Source organism: Hippocampus zosterae, chromosome 12, assembly GCF_025434085.1.
Source record: "Hippocampus zosterae strain Florida chromosome 12, ASM2543408v3, whole genome shotgun sequence".
NCBI classification, from domain to species: Eukaryota; Metazoa; Chordata; class Actinopteri; order Syngnathiformes; family Syngnathidae; genus Hippocampus; species Hippocampus zosterae.
Window position 1 is genome coordinate 20,354,604 of NC_067462.1, and position 15,915 is coordinate 20,370,518.

General features: G+C 45.6%; 1 protein-coding gene and 1 long non-coding RNA gene across 2 annotated transcripts in view; both read left to right on the forward strand.

Annotated features, from left to right (window-relative positions):
• The window catches only part of LOC127612067 (cell surface glycoprotein 1-like), a 259,014-nt gene that overhangs the window by 164,298 nt on the left and 78,801 nt on the right, over nucleotides 1–15,915 (forward strand). The gene's annotated exons all lie outside the window — the stretch shown is intronic.
• Nucleotides 9,873–10,657, forward strand: LOC127612144 (uncharacterized). The gene is made up of 3 exons (XR_007965603.1): nucleotides 9,873–10,007; nucleotides 10,169–10,282; nucleotides 10,382–10,657. It is a non-coding gene; the product is annotated as an uncharacterized LOC127612144 (long non-coding RNA).

Here is a 15,915-nt window from a genome sequence, read left to right on the forward strand (position 1 = left end):
CGATTAAAATATTTAATCACATTTAAAATGCAACTGTCATACTTAACTCAAATTCACCAAAAATTAATCGTATTAAGCATTTTTTATCGTTTCTGAATTTCCTTTTATATTTTTGTACTATTTTTCCCCATTTTAATGCTCTCATCAACATGGAATCATGAATCAGTTTTCTACGCGCAAAATGCAAATATTTACTGAAATAACAATTTCGATTTTCAATTTTACATGAACATTTTTCACTTGGAGCAGTTATTCACACATAATCTCTCACACAATATTACTGTCTATCAACAACAGTGAAAACAATATTTTGTCACACAACAGCTGCATTAACAGCTCTTTTTATGGAATCAAAACAATATAACATTATAAAGTGCACATCTAAGGTAAACTAGTACTCAGCCTATAGTGGATTTAAGCCATTGTTGCATACTTCGTTTTTCTCAAGTTTGCTTTGAACACAGCAGTCAGGCTATGTTGATTCTGTTGGTCCTTCTTGCGCGGAAGTCTCTCTACGGTTTTGTGTAGACATCATTTCAGATGACAACACCGGAGACGTTTTATTTTCAGTATGGTCGCTACGACTGCACCGCTGAACTCTCGACGTGCATCAGCGCACCGTCACTGTCAGACAAACACAGAGAAGCTCCAACCCCATTATTTATATGGACACGGAACACGGTAACCTTCCACACAAAATAGTTCCAAACAAGTAACAATCGCGTCAGTGGCATACATCGAACTGAACAAAATGCCTCCTCGTCAAGTAAATTTTTTAAGATTTATAACAAAAAATTGCATAAAATCCTCAACGAATACTTTCAAACGCAAGCTTCATTTTACCCATATCAGAAATCTCTAGTGAATTAAACCCGCTTTTTTGGATCAATTATTTTATTTATTGATTTACTTTTGCAAAACACACGTATTGGGGAACTACTTATCTTAAGTTAGGGACAAGTGTGATACTGGTTTTGTCACGTTGCGCTCGAAGCGACAGAGTAATCGCTTCGTGCGCAACAAACTGGAAATAAGTGGATCACCAAAATAACAGGCACAGAAAGGAACTTTGTCACAAAAATAATATTTATTACAACAAAAACAACCACGTCTAAACGGACAACAGAAAACGCTGGTTAAAAAAGAGAACAAGGAAATAATTATAACGAGACAACAGAAAATGCTTGCGAAAAAACGGCAAGGAGAAAGATTAGGCAAAATACTTTATTAACACATGAGAGAATATCAAGGAACGCAACAATTGTCAATAGTCTTTAAAGCAGTGTTTAGCCGAGAAGGAATGGGCAACAGCAATGACACAGCGTGGAATACGCCGGCAGTGAGTTGACTGCCGGAGCGTCGAGATATAGCTGGTGCAATCACAAATGGGTGATTTCTACCTACATTCTTGCTGCTGGAGGCTGTAAATTTCCCCAGTGTGGGACAAATAAAGGATATCTTAAACACATTCAAGAGTAGCTCGGAAACGGGTGTACTGAAATGTTGAAAAGGAATTTAGTGTCAGTTAAAGTAAAATGCTGTAATTGATAACTACCGGTACCTTGTTTTTTTTCTCAGCTTGGCCTGTCCAAACTGGTACTATTTTGTTTGAGATAGAAAGGCATTACGTAGATCTCCAGGATTTTTTTTTTTTTGGTTATGCTAAAGAAAATTTTAAGATGAAGCATTGGAATTGTTCCAAAAATTGCATTCACAGATTTTGGGACTTGGTGCATACCCAAGGCAACCTGCAATTTTCAGCACCCCATCAATTTTGGAGAAATGTAAAATTTTTAAGTGTGCCTTTTGGTCCTGAAAATACAATATGTATTTATACATGTATCTCTTCATTCACAGCGCATTAAATACCAGTAACACACGTTCACACACACACACACATCCACGATAAGCAACACCCATAATGGACCCTGCCATGAACGAAATACAATCAACATGGTACAAGACAAGACTGGGGCTCCTGTAAAAAGGAAAGCACTGCCGACCTTGGTGGGATACCTGACACGGGGAGGCACGGACCCAATTTTGTGGCATGTTAAGGGCAGAAACAACATGATCATTGCTCACGTGTAGCAATTTTAAAATGCTGCCTCTGGCGCTTCAGATTCCCATTCTTCGACAATGCCATCGATGGAATGCAGATCAAACAAACCTTTAATGGGAATAATCAATAATCAATATATCAAGAGCTTTGATCGTTAGAATCAGAATCAGAATCATCTTTTGGCCAAGTATGTAGAACACACAAGGAATTTGTCTCCGGTATAACACGCTGCATTAGTATTATCGTAAACAAGGACATGACAAATAGGTATGCAAGGACATTTCGTAATGTAAGTGAACTGTAGTGCGGTGGTACCACCCAGTGACAACTGTGAGGCAATGTGCAAAGTATCAAGCAGAGCAAAGGTGAACAGTGGTAGAATACAATACTATGACAGTTTGTACAGTTGGTGCAGAAAATCATTGAACCATTTTAGAGTGACCAGTAGCAGTATTTGTAGTACAAAAAGAGTGACTACGTCAGTGACTGTTTAGGGAGTTAATGGCTAGAGAGAAGAAGCTGTTTAAGTGGCTACTGGATTTGGTGCGCATGCATCTGTAGCGCCTGCCTGAGGGGAGTAGCTGGAAAAGGTGGTGGGCAGGGTGCGGGGGATACAGGAGGATTTTCCGTGCCCTTGTCTTGATACTTGCAGTGTGCAAGTCCTCAAGAGTGGGTAGGGCGCTGCCAATGATTTTTTTCCCGCCGTCCTAACTGTCCGTAGAAGTCGGATTTTGTCCTTTTTTGTGGCGGCCCCAAACCATACCGTGATGGAAGAACACAGGATTGATTCGATGACTGCCGTGTAGAACTGTCGTAGCACCTGCTGTGGCAGGCCATGCTTCCTCAGCAGCCTCAGGAAGTACATGCTCTGCTGGGCACTTTTCAGGATGGAGATGGTGTTGACTTCCCACTTCACGTCCTGGGAGACTGTGATTCCCAGGAACTTGAAGGTCTCGACGGTTGACACAGGGCAGTTGGATAGTGTGAGGGGCAACTATGGAGAAGAATGTTTCCTGAATTCCACGATCATCTCTACAGTCTTGAGCGTGTTCAGCCCGAGGTTGTGTCGGCTGCACCAGAGCTCCAACTGCGAACTTTATAAGTTTGACAGCTGGATTTGTTGAGGTGCAATCGTTTGTGTAGAGGGAGAAGAGCAGTGAAGAGAGGACACATCACTGTGGGGCTCCAGTGCTGGTGGTGCGTGTTGATGATGTTGTTGCTCCCAGTCTCACCTGTTGTGTCCGTCCCGTCAGGAAACTGAGGATCCACTGGCAGATAGTAGAGGACACACCGAGGTGGAGAAGTTTGGGGGTGAGGAGTTCCGGGATGATGGTGTTGAATGCAGAGCTGAAATCCACAAACAGAATCTGTGCTGTCGAGGTCCTGGAGGATGTAGTGCAGACCTATGTTGACTGCGTCTTCCACAGACCTGTTTGCCCAGTAGGCAAACTGGAGAGAGTACAGCAGGGGTCCAGTGACGTTCTTTAGGTGGTTCAGCACAAGGCGTTCAAAGGACTTCATGACCACAGACGTCAGGGCGACAGGCCTATAGTCGTTCAGTTCCGATATTGCCGATTTCTTGGGAACTGGGATGATGGTAGACTGTTTGAAGCAGGATGGGACCTCACACAGCTCCAGGGATCTGTTGAAGATTTGTGTGAAGACCGGAGCCAGCTGGTCAGCGCAGACTTTCAGGCAGGAGTCGGACACTTTGTCGGGCCCCGCAGCTTTCTTGATCTTCTGCTGCTTTAAGAGCCGTCTCGCGTCCTGTTCGTGGATCTGTAGTGGAGAAAAAGAGGGTGGGGGGGGTAGGTAGAGTAGTTTCTGGTAGAGGTGGGTGTGTGGGGGAAATGGGGGTGTCCTTTTCAAATCGGCTGAAAAACATGTTTAGTTCATTAATGATGCAGGTCATGTGCCACCGTAGTTTAAAGGTGATCTACTTTTTTCTTGATTGTTCTTTTTTTTTTCTAAATAGGAAGGCCGGAGCCGGAATCGAAACCTGCACCTGTGTGGAGTTTGCATATTCTCCTGGCGCCTGCGTGGGTTTTCTCCGAGTACTTCGGTTTCCTCCCACATTCCAAAAACAGGCATGGCAGGTTCATGGGACACTCTAAATTGTCCCTAGGTGTGAGTGTGAGCGCGGATGGTTGTTCGTCTCTGTGTGCCCTGCGATTGGCTGGCAACCGGTGGGGAAATAGTATATCAGTGGTCTCCTGCCACAGACCCAACTGATACCCCACTGCAACCCAGTATCGAGTGGTCTGCAGACAGGTATCAGGCCACACACCGGAGGTTCCGAACCAATATACAGTGCACTCCGCTTAATAGAACACCGGTTAATAGAGTAATCCGCTTAATAGAGCAAAAGGCTCTGGAACGGATTTGCCTAATGCAACTTCCTATAAAGATACTCCGCTTAGTAGAACAGATCTCCGCTTAATAGAACAGGCCGTAAGCAATGAAGATTGTAAACTAGTGGTTTTCGAAGTGTAGCTATCGCGATACTGTACCACTATCGCGAGAAAACGCGGTAGTTCTAGCCGTATACAGTAACAGGTAGCACGCATCACTCCACACATAGACACACGCACGTCACAATGGCTTCAACTTCATTCAAGAGACGAGGGCTATCACCTGCGGATAAGAAGGACATACTCAGACGATACGATGCATTGCCGGATTCTCAGAAGGTACGCCCGCGGTTTCCAGGACTTCCCTCTTATCCAGCGCATTGAGAGGGAAGTCAACCGCAAAATTACGGACTCCTGTTTCCAGACAAAAGTAACGAAATTTTGATTTGAGATGTTTGACTGAAGTTGATTAAAGTTGTTGTTTTGTTGTTTGATTAAAGATATGGACGTCCACAGTCGAAATATCTCTTCTAACTCGTCAGCAGGGGTTTTTCTGCGTGCATAACTTGGTCGTCGACGTGTCTGAAGGTGTACCTAATAAAGTGTCTCCGGTTAATAGAAACTCCGCTTAGTAGAACAGAAGCGCTTCGGCCCAATAGTGTTCTATTAAGCGGAGTGCACTGTAGTAGGCGTCCAGGACATCAGTAGAGTTTTATGCCGAGCAATTACCCTAGAGTGGCTTCCGTCTGGCCACTCTCATAGAGGCCTGATCGGTGGAGTGCTGCAGAGATGGTTGTCTTTCCAGATGGTTGTCTCTCCACAGAGGACCGCTAGAGCTCTGACACAGTGACCATCGGCTCTTCTCCCGGGATTGCTCAGTTTAGACGTGCAGCCAGTTTTGCGAAGCGCCCTGCTGGTTCTGAACTTCTTCCATTTATGGATGAAGGAGGCCACTGTGCTCATAACCTTTAAACAGAAGATATTTTTCGATACCCTTCCTCACATTTGTGCCACAAGACAATCTTGTCTCAGAAGTCTACAGACATTTATTTTGATTTCATGCCTGGTTTGTCTTGACCTGCACTGTCACTTGTGGGACCTTATATAGACCAGGTGTGTGCCTTTCCAAATCATGTCCAATCAATTGAATTTACCACAGGCAGACTGCAATTAAACCTTAGGAACCTCTCAAGGATGATCAGTGGAAACATGATGCACCCGAGTTCAATTTCGAATTTGGTGGCAAAGGCGATGAAAAGTTATGTACATGTATTTGTTTACATAATAATAATAGATTTGCAAAATAAAAACAACATCATGACAGGATGTTATATGTAGAATTCTGAGGGAAAAAATAATTTATTCCATTTTCGAATGAGACTCTGAGTCCCCAATATCCTTGCAGTCAAGTTCATTAATCCTGTCTATTTTGATCATCTAAAACAGGGGTGCCCATTAGGTAGATCCTGATCTACCGGTAGATCTAAGACAGGTCCCAAGTAGATCCGAGGAGTGTCGAGAAGAAAAAAAACAAACAACCATTTGTGTGTCTTTGTACATGTTAGTAATATATTTTTTGTGTTAATATACACTACACACTAATCATTGTATCAGTTTCATTTTCACTAAAAAAATATTTAAAAAATAAAATAAAGCAGGTAAATCTTAAATTCGTGTGTGTGTGTGCGCGCGCGCGCCGGTAATGGTAGATCCCGTGAGGTTAGTTGATCAAAAAGTAGATCTTCGATCCAAAAAGTTTGGGCACCCCTGATCGAAAACATTTATTTCAAGTTTCTCTTGAAGGAGGACGTTAATTTTCTGCAATAAAAATATAGTTGTAGCCAGTTAAGTGCTAAAAATATTTTGCGAGTCCAATGGCCCCGTCCGAGACAAGTCCAAGTCAAATGCCCCGGAAACCGAATCAAGTCCAAGACAAAACAACGCATGGGGCACAGGATCAACTCAATGAAAGACGGACACCCGCAATGGACCCAACAACAAAGCAAATGGGATATGGAAAGTCAAAAAGCCGCCTATTAGTTCTTGAGTATTAGTAGTACAAGTAAAGATTAAGGACACACCGAGTAAAAAGTCGATTCATTGTTCAAATCAGAATGTACATACAGTATGAAAACACGATGTCCATACAATTACGGCAGTCCTGTAAGCCATACTATTAGAAAGGAGTGTGTAATGTCCTGCTCTTTGACCTCAGAGGGCAGGTCATCATAATCAAGTGAATCACACACTAAGCTTTCTGTGACTTTCTCCCTTGGCTTGGCTAAATTTCCTTTTCATCAAAGATTTCCTCTATTGAGCTGTATGCAGAACAAGATCAGAGGGATGCGACTGGTGTCTGAGTTGGGGGCGGGGGGTGTGGGTGGGTGTCACCTAATGCCCCTACGTACCTCGGGGCCATCCTGCGGCAACTGCAGAACATTGTGAGCTCCTACAAAGGAGAGAAGAATTACGATCATCTTGCCTGAGGGATGTGTGCTATGAATACCAGCATTGTGGCCCTCCTTGGGGGAGTCCAGGGTCAGTCTCAAACCCGGATCATGACCTCTCTTAGGTTATCCTCTCTTGCCAGCCACAATAGCAGCCGGCTGATCTGAGAGCCCCGTCATGAGAGGGATGTTGAGGAATGCTGCCGTTCCATTGAAGTCCGGGGGATCTTTTGACTAAAAGCTTATGTCTTCAAGATGGAGTGCTGGGAGGATATGACCTCGCCTTAGTTCTTGGTCAGCTTCTCCTTTAGGCTTTTTATATTTTTCCTTTTCCTGTTATAACTGGCACAAAGAATGGACGCCCACTGATCCCACAACATGGAATGAATAAACAGTTTTCTTCCAAGGTATTATTATGAAGGTATTGCTGTACATCTGCTGCATACTGTGAAAATAAAACCCTCTGCTTGTGTCTCGTTAGCATTGTTATTAAGTCGTATGTCAGAAACGTCTAAGAACTCAGTAAGTAACCCCATTTCCTAAAGCTTACTACTTATGTTGTTCTCTGAGCTACTGTGACCTCAGCCGTAGTTGTGGCAACCTTTTCATGAGATTGTGTTTTTGTCAATTAATAGCAAGTCTCCTTCCCTTAAACGTGAACCCGCCGTGACCTTATTTGGGAGTTCATAAACGTAGTCTGATGCTGCTACAATGTATGAACAGCGGCTGTGGCATGGCTCATATTTTCACAACGCAGTACTGTAATTATGTACTAAAAATGCCAACTTTAAAAAAAAAAATCTTGTTCTTTGGCAGACTGAAATTAACACTTTCAAGCATACAGTGGCTAGCGAATGTGTCCTGCCCCCTTGAACTTTTGGACCTTTTGCCACATTTCAAGCTTCAAACATGAAGGCATAAAATTAGATTTTTTTTGGTGTTTGTTTTTTTGTGAAGAATCAACACTGAAGTGAGACACAATTGTGCAGTGCACAAATATTTGTGTTACTTTTACACCAAATGTAATGTTTTGCATTCAGCCCAAAAAGCTCACTTTTGGTTTTATTTGATGATAGCACCGTCCTACACATGTTTGGTGTCTCTCCCAGGTGGCTCGACACTTAAAACATCAATTTTTAAGATAATCTTTGAGATATGTCTTTCTTCCAAAAAGACAAATTTGTGGGGAGTAAGATTCCCACACCTCAGCTGTGGATCTCTGCAGTTCGTTCAGAGTGATCATGGGCCCCTTGGCTGGATCGCTTGATCTCTGCGCTCCTTGTTTGGGCTTACAGTTCAGACGGGCGGCCAGGTCTTGGTAGTTTTGCAGTGTCCTCGTCTCATTTGCAATATCGTTGCTAGAACAGTCATCAATGAGGTGCTTTGTCCAGGGTGGACAGTGCCTACTGCCCAAAGATGGCTGTGATGGCCCCAGCCCGCGACAGATAATGGATGGATGGATTGTTCAGCACAGCAAATTTGCTGGTGTTATTTCAACATCTATGGTGTTAATTTTAATACCAGCAAAATGTCTATATGCATCCACACTGCCCCGTGTTAATTTAATAAATGTTAGTATGAAGTGTTACGAAAATGTTTAATGTTCAACATCCCAGAGTGTGTTATAGCAACAAAATGTAGTGTTGACAGAGCAATAATAAGGAGACTTCTGACGGTTTAGATCAACACGAATGTAATGAATCTTCATACCAACACTATACTCACTGCGATTTATCCATTTGTGTTCATATTGTATTTAATTGAAAGATGTTTGTTGTTTTTTTTCTCTGTCTCCTTTCTTCTTTCTACATACATTCTTGCTGCTGGAGACTGTAAATTTCCCCAGTGTGGGACGAATAAAGGATATCTTATCTTATCTTATCTTATACAGTGCATCCCATGCCTCACAACCTTAAATACTGTACATGTTAGAAATTTTCAATTCAAAACTTTAAATTATTTCTGACAGCTCTTACAAAACAGCAGTAGGGCACAATTTTTGTGTGAAAACTACCCACAAAGTCAATAATACAAACAGGTCAGTCACACCAAAAACAGCGAACGAATCCTTCTCAATTCTAATTGTATTCACGTTATCATGAAAACCCAGAGTAATAACATTTGTGGTCAAATAACCATCCTCTGCCCAAAAAAACACTGTATAACTCGGGTTAATTTCACACTGCAGAGCGTGTTCTTAAACAGATCCTAAAAACACCTCTGCAGAGTCACAGACGATTGGCTGTATAGTCACTTTTGCACTCTCATCCACACGCACGATCGGAAGGAGGCCGATGTGAGGCATTAAAGAGCATTTCATGTATTTGAAGATATTACCCAAAAAAAACACAGTTACATTTGTCTTCCGACACTGATCATGGGGCCTGCAGGATGGGTTTTTGCAGGTGAATCTAGAATATGATTGGCTAAAAGAAGAATCAGCAATTTCGATCTGGTTATGTTCGGTTTTGATTCTTCATGTGCCCTTTTTTTCGCCACCTGTTCTCGTTATCAGTGTTCCTTCTGTATAACCAATTATCTCCCTCAACCCTTTGTGTGTTGTCCAGGTGTTTCTCGTTGTCTCGTCACTTAGCTTGTATTTAGTTCCCTGAGTTCCTGCCAGTATTTGTTGGGTCATTGTGAGCTGTGAGTAGTGATGGGTCCAGCGACACCGATGCATTGACACATGCGCCGGGCTCACAGAGCAAACCACGTGTCGATGCATGTGCTGGCTCATTAAGTCACGTGATTGACACGTGAACTGCGTTGACACAGTCCAGGCTTCTAATTGACACACCGGCTGCGTTGACACAGTCCAGGCTGCTAATTGACACATCGGCTGCGTTGACACAGTCCAGGCTGCTAATTGACACGTGAACTGCACCGGTGCAGTTTAGACTGCATCGGCTGCTTGGCACAGTACAGGCTGCGCCACTTAGTCCAGGGGGCGTCGACTCAGTGCAAAAGCCCGCCACACAGTGTTTATAAGGAACACCTGCCGAAACAAGCCAGACCTCACTCCCGCTCACTTGTCGAAGCTCGTGTCAGTGCAGACTTCGTGTTCGTGCCTTGCCTTCCTTGCCGATTATGGAGCAGAGACGCAAATCATCCGCCGTGTGGGACCATTTTGATGTCCTGGAGAATAAGGTATTATTTATTTATTTATTCAAATCGCCTTCTGTCGCCGAGAGCCTCTCGGCGAGAGGCACTCGCCGAGTGCCTCTCAGATTATTGACGTGTTGTACCATTCCAATCCGAATACATTTCAAGGTAACTCTTAGTTACTTCTTATTCACATTTCATTACAGGTGAAATGTCGAATTTGCCAAGTCAATTCGCCAACAGAAGCACCACCACCATGCTGAGGCATTATCGGGCCAAGCATGAGAATGAAGTTCGCGATACACCCGGTATTACGCCAGGTATACAAACGTTCTCATCTTTTCACGGTTGCTATGTTGATGATTAATTGACATTCAGTAATTATTGGTTGACTCTCCACTCCATGTTTGACAATCAAGGTTCCAGGAAGCAGCTGTACTGGAAGGACCAACACACTTCTTTCCCAAACCTCTCCCACCTCGCAAAGGAGTTCCTTTGTACGCCAGCCTCATCCGTCCGTCCCTTGTGAGCGTGTGTTCTTCACAGCAGGAGAAATTGCTTGTAAAAGACGCAACAGGCTGAAGTTTAAAACATTGGAGCATCTTATTTTTCTCAATAAAAATGTGAAATCAAAGCCCACAAGCATCCTCATTCAAATGATCTTCACATTATTTGAACACATTGAATGTTGCAAAATGAATGCATGGATGTGAATGATATTGTATACACTTCTTCAAATCGATGAATGACCTTATGAAAATGTCTTGGAACAGTTGTAGATGCAAAACCGTGCTGGCAGCTACATAATAGATAATAAAAGAAAAATATCCCAAACCATAGGGATCCTCCCAAAACTAAGGATGTGCTGAATAAGAAATCCTTGTACACACTTTTATTACTTCCATATTTGACCTATTGTGTGGAAATATGGGGAAATGCCAGTAAAACACTGTTTTAAAACTACAATACAAAGCAATCAGAACAATCACTGGCTCCAAATAGACGGAACCCACAAATCCATCCATCCATCCATCCATCATCTACCGCTTATCCGGGGCCGGGTCGCGGGGGCAACAGCTTTAGCAGGGAAGCCCAGACTTCCCTCTCCCTAGCTACTTCTTCCAGCTCTCCCCGGGGGATCCCGAGTCGTTCCCAGGCAAGCTGGGTGACATAGTCTCTCCAGCGTGTCCTGGGTCTTCCTCGGGGTCTCCTCCCGGTGGGACATGACCGGAACACCTCACCGGGGAGGCGCTCAGGAGGCATCCGAATCAGATGCCCAAGCCACCTCATCTGGCTCCTCTCGATGTGGAGGAGAAGCGGCTCGACTCTGAGCCCCTCCCGTATGACTGAGCTTCTCACCTTATCTCTAAGGGAGAGCCCGGACACCCTGCGGAGAAAACTCATTTCAGCCGCTTGTATCCGGGATCTCGTTCTTTCGGTCATGACCCATAGCTCGTGACCATAGGTGAGGGTTGGGACGTAGATCGACCGGTAAATTGAGAGCTTCGCCCTTTGGCTCAGCTCCTTCTTCACCACGACAGACCGATACAACGTCCGCATCACAGCAGACGCTGCACCGATCCGCCTGTCGATCTCCCGCTCCCTCCTACCCCCACTCGTGAACAAGACCCCAAGATACTTGAACTCCTCCACTTGGGGTAAGATCTCCTCCCCGACCCGGAGGAGGCACTCCACCCTTTTCCGACTGAGGACCATGGTTTCAGATTTGGAGGTGCTGATTTTCATCCCAACCGCTTCACACTCGGCTGCGAAACGCTCCAGTGAGAGTTGGAGAGCCCCGCTTGAAGGAGCCAACAGCACCACATCATCTGCAAAAAGCAGGGATGTAATACCGAGGCCCCCAAAACGGACCCCCTCAACGCTTCGGCTGCGCCTAGAAATTCTGTCCATAAAGGTTATGAACAGAATCGGCGACAAAGGGCAGCCTTGGCCGAGTCCTACCCCCACTGGAAATGATTCCGACTTACTGCCGGCAATGCGAACCAAACTCTGACATCGGTGGTATAGTGACCGAACAGCCCGTATCAGGGGGTTCGGTACCCCATACCCACGAAGCACCCCCCACAGAACTCCCCGAGGGACACGGTCAAACGCCTTCTCCAAGTCCACAAAACACATGTAGACTGGTTGGGCGAATTCCCACATACCCTCAAGGACCCCGTTAAGGGTGTAGAGCTGGTCCACTGTTCCACGGCCGGGACGAAAACCACACTGCTCCTCCTCAATCTGAGGCTCGACTTCCTGACGGACCCTCCTCTCCAGCACCCCTGAATAGACCTTACCAGGGAGGCTGAGGAGTGTGATCCCTCTGTAGTTGGAACACACCCTCCGGTCCCCCTTTTTAAAAAGAGGGACTACCACCCTGGTCTGCCAATCCAGAGGCACTCTCCCTGTTGACCACGCGATGTTGCAGAGGCGTGTCAACCAGGACAGCCCCACAACATCCAGAGCCTTGAGGAACTCCGGGCGGATCTCATCCACCCCTGGGGCCTTGCCACCGAGGAGCTTTTTAACCACATCGGTGACTTCAACCACAGAGCTAGGAGAGCCCACCTCAGAGTCCCCAGGCTCTGCTTCCTCCAAGGAAGGCGTGTTGGTGGAGTTGAGGAGGTCTTCGAAGTACTCTGCCCACCGGTTCACAACGTCCCGAGTCGAAGTCAGCAGCGCCCCATCCCCACTGTACACAGTGTTAGTGGTGCACTGCTTCCCCCTCCTGAGACGTCGGATGGTGGACCAGAATTTCCTCGAAGCCGTCCGGAAGTCGGCTTCCATGGCCTCACCGAACTCCTCCCATGCTCTGGTTTTTGCCTCGGCGACCACCGAAGCCGCGGTCCGCTTGGCCAGTCGATACCCGTCAGCTGCCTCTGGGGTCCCACAGGCCATAAAGGCTCGATAGGACTCCTTCTTCAGCTTGACGGCATCCCTTACTGCTGGTGTCCACCAGCGAGTACGGGGATTGCCGCCACGACAGGCACCAACCACCTTACGGCCATAACTCAGATTGGCCGCCTCAACAATAGAGGCACGGAACATGGTCCACTCGGGCTCAATGTCCCCCGCCTCCCGCGGAACATGGGAAAAGCTCTGTCGGAGGTGGGAGTTGAAACTCCTTCTGACAGGGGATTCCGCCAGACGCTCCCAACAAACCCTCACTATACGTTTGGGTCTGCCAGGACGGACCGGCATCTTCCCCCACCATCGGAGCCTACTCACCACCAGGTGGTGATCAGTTGACAGCTCCGCCCCTCTCTTCACACGAGTGTCCAGAACATGCGGCCGCAAATCCGATGATACAACTACAAAGTCGATCATCGAACTGCGGCCTAGGGTGTCCTGGTGCCAAGTGCACATATGGACACCCTTATGTTTGAACAAAGTGTTCGTTATGGACAATCCGTGACGAGCACAGAAGTCCAATAACAAAACACCACTCGGGTTTTGATCAGGGGGGCCGTTCCTCCCAATCACGCCCCTCCAGGTATCACTGTCATTGCCCACGTGAGCATTGAAGTCCCCCAGTAGAACAAGGGAGTCCCCAGCAGGAGTCCAGCACACCCTCCAAGGACTCCAAAAAGGGTGGGTATGCTGAGCTGCTGTTTGGTGCATATGCACAAACAACAGTCAGGACCCGTCCACCCACCCGAAGGCGGAGGGAGGCAACCCTCTCGTCTACCGGTGTGAACCCCAATGTACAGGCACTGAGCCGGGGGGCAATGAGTATGCCCACACCTGCTCTGCGCATCTCACCGTGAGCATATCCAGAGTGGAAGAGAGTCCAACCCCTCTCGAGAGAACTGGTACCAGAACCCAGGATGTGTGTGGAGGCAAGTCCGACTATATCCAGTCGGAAATTCTCTGCCTCACATACCAGCTCGGGTTCCTTCCCTGCCAGAGAGGTGACATTCCATGTCCCAAGAGCTAGCTTCTGCAGCCGAGGATCGGACCGCCAGGGTCCCCGCCTTTGGCTGCCGCCCAGCTCACATTGCACCCGACCCCTTTGGCCCCTCTCATGGGTGGTGAGCCCATGGGAAGGGGGACCCACGTTGCCTCTTCGGGCTGTGCCCGGCCGGGCCCCATGGGTGTAAGCCCGGCCACCAGGCGCCTGCCAACGAGCCCCACCTCCAGGCCTGGCTCCAGAGGGGGGGCCCCGGTGACCCGCGTCCGGGCAAGGGAAACTGAGATCCATTAATTTTACTCATCATAAGGGGTCTTTTGAGCCGTGCTTTGTCTGGCCCCTCACCTAGAACCTGTTTGCCATGGGTGACCCTGCCAGGGGCATAAAGCCCCAGACAACTTAGCTTCTAGGATCATTGGGACACACAAACCCCTCCACCACGGTAAGGTGACGGCTCACGGAGGGGCCACACAAATCCACTGTTTATCAAATCAAACAATGAAATCTCATGACCTGGTTGACTTCAAAATCGCCCAATTAATGTACAAAGCACACAATAACCTCCTTTGCCAAAACATCCAGAAGCTTTCTAAAATTCGAGAAAGTTAATTTAAGGGGTACTAACCTATACAGAAAAATCCAAAACACGAACAAACATCACGCAAAGGAGTGTATCTGTAATAGGTGTAAATCTGTGGAATGATTCTGAAACGGACCAGTAAAATGAGTAACTCTCTTGCTGAGATTAAAAATGAATTTGAGAGTAGTACAAGACAACTACACAAATCAGAATTAAGCTAATAAATTCGATACACCCATGAAATATAGCAATACATCAGGAATACATTGATGAGATTATTTAATATATTAATGAAATGTAGCATCCATTATGAATATGAGAAAATCGACATATACTTGTGCTCCAATGAGTATGTACTGTATATACAAACCTAAAGTTGTAAAAATGTATAAGTACAGCATACATAAGGGTAAAAGCATTTGTTGATATGTAGACTTTCTTTTCTATTTTGAAAAATGATCAATTCATATATAAGAAGGGGTAGGACTCTAGGGATTTTTTTACTTCTTTCTACTCCTTTGAACACATATTTGTGATGATGACTATTTTCTTTTCCTTTTTTTATATCTTACCTTCACTTTTTGCCAATTTATTACCGAATTGTATATTTTATATGTTCAATATACAAAAAAATTATCAGTCAGTTCAGTCTGTTGAGTGGGTTGGATGCAGGGATCTTGAAGGTCCAGCAGGTGGCAGTGGTCAGTGACACAGTATCAGCACAGTATCAACACAGTGTGTCAGTGTGTCGACACGCCTCATGAGGCCTCATGGACCCATCACTAGCTGTGAGTATGTGAGCTCCTGTCATGTTTTGTTTCGTGTCTTAGTTTTGTACTTTTGTTTGTTCCTCGTGATTTCCAGGCATTTTTTTGAGTACTTCGAGTTAGTGTTTTTTCCATTGTACTCCTATGTGTATTTTTTGTTAAATGCATTTTGGTCAATCCACCCTGCTTTTTGGGGTCCTACAACATCCATCACGCGAAACGTGACAAAAGTAACGTAAATAAGATGGAATGAGTCGGCAGCTTGTCACTTAAGCTGCCTACATCTGCTTGAACCAAAACATGTTAATGAACCCGATTGGCCGTGCCCCCCATGTGACATTGCAGGAACTACAATGATGAGTGACCAATTGTCCCACACATTTATACTTCAAAGTACTGTCAAGATGTAAACATGATATGGAGTTTTAATGATTAGGTAGTTAAATTATCTGTTTTCAACTGTGTAAAACAGCAAACTCACCAAGTTCCATCCATCCATCCGTCTTCTAATTCGCTTATCGTCACAAGGGTCGCGGGCGTAACGGTGCCTATCTCAGCTCTCTTTGTGACTGACATAAAATGAACTGGTCGAACTAATATGACTTAAGACAGCAAAGATCTGCCCAAGATCAATTTGTCACTGCCCAACAGACAGTACTATTGCGCCATTGTTCAAAACTACTCTTGAAC